Genomic DNA, 7,500 nt, shown 5'->3' on the forward strand with positions numbered 1-7,500 from the left:
AATGGCTTGTTTCAAACAGGTTTTATTCAGAAGCATATTTTTTATTTGACCTTTATTTAACTAGGCAAGTCAGTTAAGAACAAATTCTTATTTACAATGACGGCCTGGTAACTGCCTTGTTCAAGGGCAGAACAACAGATTTTTACCTTGTCAGCTCAGGGATTCAATCAAGCAACCTTTCAGTTATTGGCCCAACGCTCTAACCACTAGGCTACCTTTCAGTTATTGGCCCAACGCTCTAACCACTAGGCTACCTTTCAGTTATTGGCCCAACGCTCTAACCACTAGGCTACCTTTCAGTTATTGGCCCAACGCTCTAACCACTAGGCTACCTTTCAGTTATTGGCCCAACGCGCTAACCACTAGGCTACCTTTCAGTTATTGGCCCAACGCTCTAACCACTAGGCTACCTTTCAGTTATTGGCCCAACGCTCTAACCACTAGGCTACCTTTCAGTTATTGGCCCAACGCTCTAACCACTAGGCTACCTTTCAGTTATTGGCCCAACGCGCTAACCACTAGGCTACCTTTCAGTTATTGGCCCAACGCTCTAACCACTAGGCTACCTTTCAGTTATTGGCCCAACGCTCTAACCACTAGGCTACCTTTCAGTTATTGGCCCAACGCTCTAACCACTAGGCTACCTTTCAGTTATTGGCCCAACGCTCTAACCACTAGGCTACCTTTCAGTTATTGGCCCAACGCTCTAACCACTAGGCTACCTTTCAGTTATTGGCCCAACGCTCTAACCACTAGGCTACCTTTCAGTTATTGGCCCAACGCTCTAACCACTAGGCTACCTTTCAGTTATTGGCCCAACGCTCTAACCACTAGGCTACCTTTCAGTTATTGGCCCAACGCGCTAACCACTAGGCTACCTTTCAGTTATTGGCCCAACGCTCTAACCACTAGGCTACCTTTCAGTTATTGGCCCAACGCTCTAACCACTAGGCTACCTTTCAGTTATTGGCCCAACGCTCTAACCACTAGGCTACCTTTCAGTTATTGGCCCAACGCTCTAACCACTAGGCTACCTTTCAGTTATTGGCCCAACGCTCTAACCACTAGGCTACCTTTCAGTTATTGGCCCAACGCTCTAACCACTAGGCTACCTTTCAGTTATTGGCCCAACGCTCTAACCACTAGGCTACCTGCCACCCTGACATTCATCCATGTAAACAAGTGAACAAACTAAGTAGTCACCGTCACAGCCCTACTCATCAGAACTAAGATGCTAAATTCACATTGCCCCAAGTCAAAACCACATTGTTGCCCCATCCGATTCATTCTATAATAATACATCATTTGGTGGTGCAAATACTTGTCCTGTTTCACACATGTACACGTGTATTAATACACATGTATGAATTGGAAATGTGTTTTTTGCATATCCCAACTCTCCCTAAGACACCCTTGGAGAGCGGGGTGACAGCCAGGGTCTGCCATTATCAATGGTGACCCTGGAGAAATTAGGGATAAGTGCCTTGCTCAAGGGCACATTGGCAGAATGTTCACCTTGCTGACTCTGGGATTGAAAATAGCTACCTTTCGGTCACTGGCCCAACGCTCTAACCACAAGGCTACACATATTAAATATGATGAATCACCTGTGCAGCCAGTTGGGTTTTTGTAAAGAGATCTCTTGTAAAAGGTGCTGTAACTCAATCCCAGCCAGAGGACAGCTTGCCTGGCTACCCAGAGTCCTTGTTCCAGCCAAATGCTATGCAACACCCCCGGCCAGAGCCAGAACACACATGGGTAATTAGTCTTTGGCTTTGATAGTAAGCATTAAGCTAACCGCTGCCATTACTGTCACGGGACGGTCTGAGATGCCAGAGGAGGAAGGAGAGCGGCCAGGGATACACGCAAAAAATAAATTACCTTATTGACTCCCACCTCTCCAGCCCTCTACCCCCACTTCTCCTCCTCTATCCTCTGCTTCCTGATCTCCCCGGCCCACCACACAATGATGCAGCACAGTCCCTCCTCTCCAGCCCTCTACCCCCACTTCTCCTCCTCTATCCTCTGCTTCCTGATCTCCCCGGCCCACCACACAATGATGCAGCACAGTCCCGCTCTCTAGCCCTCTACCCCCACTTCTCCTCCTCTATCCTCTGCTTCCTGATCTCCCCTGGCCCACCACACAATGATGCAGCACAGTCCCTCCTCTCCAGCCCTCTACCCCCACTTCTCCTCCTCTATCCTCTGCTTCCTGATCTCCCCGGCCCACCACACAATGATGCAGCACAGTCCCTCCTCTCCAGCCCTCTACCCCCACTTCTCCTCCTCTATCCTCTGCTTCCTGATCTCCCCGGCCCACCACACAATGATGCAGCACAGTCCCGCTCTCTAGCCCTCTACCCCCACTTCTCCTCCTCTATCCTCTGCTTCCTGATCTCCCCGGCCCACCACACAATGATGCAGCACAGTCCCTCCTCTCTAGCCCATGGAACACAATCTCACAGGGCCCCTGAAGACAGACACAGACCTGCAATGAGGGGGAAGAAACGTGAATCCGCCAGAGTGCCTGCACCCGGAAGCAACAGAGCAATTTAAACATGACAAACGGCAGTAGCAGTACACAATGACCGTGTCAGTGAAAGTCTGTCAGTAGTAGGATGGAGTGGGAGCTGCAGTGTGTGTGTGTATGGGGGGAAACATGGCTGAAGCTTACCACAGCTCTTTAGGTTATGTGTGTTTTAGACTGGCGTGGTCAGGTGTCTGGTAGTGCCAACTACTGACTAGACGTGTGTGTCTGAGACATGGCCGAGGTTCGTTAATGATGTCCCCATCACTAGGACACAGTTCACCACACAGTAGGCCTAATCTCACCGCAGTGCACCGACAAAGGCTTTTGTGATGCAAATGCATGACATACCACAGACATGCACGAACGCGCGTGCGAGTGAAACAACTACAGTGCTGTCTGTGAGTATGTGTGCGTCTAAGTGTGTCCCTGACTATGTGACTCCACTTTAAGGCCAGGCCATGTAACCATATCAACAGGATATGCACAAGCAGCCAGAGTGCTATGCAGCACTATATATAAACACTATTCATTCAGAAAAACAAAGGCATATTTCAGCAGCAACACAGCATTGGATTTGTCTCAACTCCTGACTTGACCCAGGCAGCTAAGGAAACCAATGATTACAGTTTTACCTGAAAGGAAGGGAGGCCAAAGTACAGTGACTTCAGTTAGGGCTTTGCTATATGACTACAGTCACTTCAGTTATGGCTTTGCTATGTGACTACAGTCAATTCAATTAGGGCTGTGACTACAGTCACTTCAGTTAGGGCTTTGCTATGTGACTACAGTCACTTTAGTTAGGGCTTTGCTATGTGACTACAGTCACTTCAGTTAGGGCTTTGCTATGTGACTACAGTCACTTCAGTTAGGGCTTTGCTATGTGACTACAGTCACTTCAGTTAGGGCTTTGCTATGTGACTACAGTCACTTCAGTTAGGGCTTTGCTATGTGACTACAGTCACTTCAGTTAGGGCTTTGCTATGTGACTACAGTCACTTCAGTTAGGGCTTTGCTATGTGACTACAGTCACTTCAGTTAGGGCTGTGACTACAGTCACTTCAGTTAGGGCTTTGCTATGTGACTACAGTCACTTCAGTTAGGGCTTTGCTATGTGACTACAGTCACTTCAGTTAGGGCTGTGACTACAGTCACTTCAGTTTGGGCTTTGCTATGTGACTACAGTCACTTCAGTTAGGGCTTTGCTATGTGACTACAGTCACTTCAGTTAGGGCTTTGCTATGTGACTACAGTCACTTCAGTTAGGGCTTTGCTATGTGACTACAGTCACTTCAGTTAGGGCTTTGCTATGTGACTACAGTCACTTCAGTTAGGGCTTTGCTATGTGACTACAGTCACTTCAGTTAGGGCTTTGCTATGTGACTACAGTCACTTCAGTTAGGGCTTTGCTATGTGACTACAGTCACTTCAGTTAGGGCTTTGCTATGTGACTACAGTCACTTCAGTTAGGGCTTTGCTATGTGACTACAGTCACTTCAGTTAGGGCTTTGCTGACTACAGTCACTTGACTACAGTCACTTCAGTTAGGGCTTTGCTATGTGACTACAGTCACTTCAGTTAGGGCTTTGCTATGTGACTACAGTCACTTCAGTTAGGGCTTTGCTATGTGACTACAGTCACTTCAGTTAGGGCTTTGCTATGTGACTACAGTCACTTCAGTTACAGTCACTTCAGGCTTTGCTATGTGACTACAGTCACTTCAGTTAGGGCTTTGCTATGTGACTACAGTCACTTCAGTTAGGGGCTATGTTTGCAGTTATGTGACTACAGTCACTTCAGTTTGGGCTTTGCTATGTGACTACAGTCACTTCAGTTAGGGCTTTGCTATGTGACTACAGTCACTTCAGTTAGTGCTGTGACTACAGTCACTTTGCTATGTGACTACAGTTCAGTTGGGCTTTGCTATGTGACTACAGTCACTTCAGTTAGGGCTTTGCTATGTGACTACAGTCACTTCAGTTAGGGCTTTGCTATGTGACTACAGTCACTTCAGTTAGGGCTGTGACTACAGTCACTTCAGTTAGGGCTTTGCTATGTGACTACAGTCACTTCAGTTAGGGCTTTGCTATGTGACTACAGTCACTTCAGTTAGGGCTTTGCTATGTGACTACAGTCACTTCAGTTAGGGCTTTGCTATGTGACTACAGTCACTTCAGTTAGGGCTTTGCTATGTGACTACAGTCACTTCAGTTAGGGCTGTGACTACAGTCACTTCAGTTTGGGCTTTGCTATGTGACTACAGTCACTTCAGTTAGGGCTTTGCTATGTGACTACAGTCACTTCAGTTAGGGCTTTGCTATGTGACTACAGTCACTTCAGTTAGGGCTTTGCTATGTGACTACAGTCACTTCAGTTAGGGCTTTGCTATGTGACTACAGTCACTTCAGTTAGGGCTGTGACTACAGTCACTTCAGTTAGGGCTTTGCTATGTGACTACAGTCACTTCAGTTAGGGCTTTGCTATGTGACTACAGTCACTTCAGTTAGGGCTTTGCTATGTGACTACAGTCACTTCAGTTAGGGCTTTGCTATGTGACTACAGTCACTTCAGTTACTACAGTCACTTCAGTTAGGGCTTGTGACTACAGTCACTTCAGTTAGGGCTTTGCTATGTGACTACAGTCACTTCAGTTAGGGCTTTGCTATGTGACTACAGTCACTTCAGTTAAGGCTGTGATTACAGTCACTTCAGTTAGGGCTTTGCTATGTGACTACAGTCACTTCAGTTAGGGCTGTGACTACAGTCACTTCAGTTAGGGCTTTGCTATGTGACTACAGTCACTTCAGTTAGGGCTTTGCTATGTGACTACAGTCACTTCAGTTAGGGCTTTGCTATGTGACTACAGTCACTTCAGTTAGGGCTTTGCTATGTGACTACAGTCACTTCAGTTAGGGCTTTGCTATGTGACTACAGTCACTTCAGTTAGGGCTTTGCTATGTGACTACAGTCACTTCAGTTAGGGCTTTGCTATGTGACTACAGTCACTTCAGTTAGGGCTTTGCTATGTGACTACAGTCACTTCAGTTAGGGCTTTGCTATGTGACTACAGTCACTTCAGTTAGGGCTTTGCTATGTGACTACAGTCACTTCAGTTAGGGCTTTGCTATGTGACTACAGTCACTTCAGTTAGGGCTTTGCTATGTGACTACAGTCACTTCAGTTAGGGCTTTGCTATGTGACTACAGTCACTTCAGTTAGGGTTTGGGCTTTGCTATGTGACTACAGTCACTTCAGTTAGGGCTTTGCTATGTGACTACAGTCACTTCAGTTAGGGCTTTGCTATGTGACTACAGTCACTTCAGTTAGGGCTGTGACTACAGTCACTTCAGTTAGGGCTTTGCTATGTGACTACAGTCACTTCAGTTAGGGCTTTGAAGTGTGAGTACAGTCACTTCAGTTAGGGCTTTGCTATGTGACTACAGTCACTTCAGTTAGGGCGTTGCTATGTGAGTACAGTCACTTCAGTTTGGGCTTTGCTATGTGACTACAGTCACTTCAGTTAGGGCTATGCTATGTGACTACAGTCACTTCAGTTTGTGCTGTGAATACAGTCACTTCAGTTAGGGCTTTGCTATGTGACTACAGTCACTTCAGTTAGGGCTTTGCTATGTGACTACAGTCACTTCAGTTTGGGCTTTGCTATGTGACGACAGTCACTTCAGTTAGGGCTTTGCTATGTGACTACAGTCACTTCAGTTAGGGCTTTGCTATGTGACTACAGTCACTTCAGTTAGGGCTGTGACTACAGTCACTTCAGTTAGGGCTTTGCTATGTGACTACAGTCACTTCAGTTAGGGCTGTGACTACAGTCACTGTGACTACAGTTCAGTACAGTCACTTCAGGGCTTTGCTATGTGACTACAGTCACTTCAGTTAGGGCTTTGCTGTGACTACAGTCACTTCAGTTAGGGCTTTGCTATGTGACTACAGTCACTTCAGTTAGGGCTTTGCTATGTGACTACAGTCACTTCAGTTAGGGCTTTGCTATGTGACTACAGTCACTTCAGTTAGGGCTTTGCTATGTGACAGTCACAGTCACTTACAGTTAGGGCTTTGCTATGTGACTACAGTCACTTCAGTTAGGGCTTTTTGCTTGTTGACTGACAGTCACTTCTTCAGTTCACTTCAGGGCTTTGCTATGTGACTACAGTCACTTCAGTTAGGGCTTTGCTATGTGACTACAGTCACTTCAGTTAGGGCTTTGCTATGTGACTACAGTCACTTCAGTTAGGGCTTTGCTATGTGACTACAGTCACTTCAGTTAGGGCTGTGACTACAGTCACTTCAGTTAGGGCTTTGCTATGTGACTACAGTCACTTCAGTTAGGGCTTTGCTATGTGACTACAGTCACTTCAGTTAGGGCTTTGCTATGTGACTACAGTCACTTCAGTTAGGGCTTTGCTATGTGACTACAGTCACTTCAGTTAGGGCTTTGCTATGTGACTACAGTCACTTCAGTTAGGGCTTTGCTATGTGACTACAGTCACTTCAGTTAGGGCTTTGCTATGTGACTACAGTCACTTCAGTTTGGGCTTTGCTATGTGACTACAGTCACTTCAGTTAGGGCTTTGCTATGTGACTACAGTCACTTCAGTTAGGGCTTTGCTATGTGACTACAGTCACTTCAGTTAGGGCTGTGACTACAGTCACTTCAGTTTGGGCTTTGCTATGTGACTACAGTCACTTCAGTTAGGCTTTGCTATGTTACAGTCACTTCAGTTATGTGACTACAGTCACTTCAGTTAGGGCTTTGCTATGTGACTACAGTCACTTCAGTTAGGGCTTTGCTATGTGACAGTCACAGTCACAGTCACTTCAGTTAGGCTTTGCTACAGTCACTTCAGTTAGGCTTTGCTATGTGACTACAGTCACTTCAGTTAGGGCTTTGCTATGTGACTACAGTCACTTCAGTTAGGGCTTTGCTATGTGACTACAGTCACTTCAGTTAGGGC

At 46.4% G+C, this 7,500-nt stretch overlaps 1 protein-coding gene and 1 long non-coding RNA gene across 5 annotated transcripts in view; both read right to left on the minus strand.

Annotated features, from left to right (window-relative positions):
- Positions 1-1,856, minus strand: part of LOC127933082 (uncharacterized) — a 2,033-nt gene extending 177 nt beyond the window's left edge. The window contains exons 1-4 of one of the 2 annotated variants that reach the window (XR_008147305.1): positions 879-1,856; positions 528-839; positions 372-488; positions 1-293 (exon numbers count right to left, since the gene is read on the minus strand). The exon at positions 1-293 is cut by the window's left edge and continues 177 nt beyond it. This is a non-coding gene — a long non-coding RNA (uncharacterized LOC127933082). Of the gene's footprint in view, positions 333-371; positions 489-527; positions 840-878 lie in introns of both variants that reach the window. The other variant, XR_008147304.1, reaches the window with a different exon arrangement.
- The window catches only part of LOC118372876 (rho GTPase-activating protein 26-like), a 173,404-nt gene that overhangs the window by 107,052 nt on the left and 58,852 nt on the right, over positions 1-7,500 (minus strand). The gene's annotated exons all lie outside the window — the stretch shown is intronic.

Source organism: Oncorhynchus keta, chromosome 11 (genome assembly GCF_023373465.1).
Source record: "Oncorhynchus keta strain PuntledgeMale-10-30-2019 chromosome 11, Oket_V2, whole genome shotgun sequence".
Lineage (NCBI taxonomy): Eukaryota > Metazoa > Chordata > Actinopteri > Salmoniformes > Salmonidae > Oncorhynchus > Oncorhynchus keta.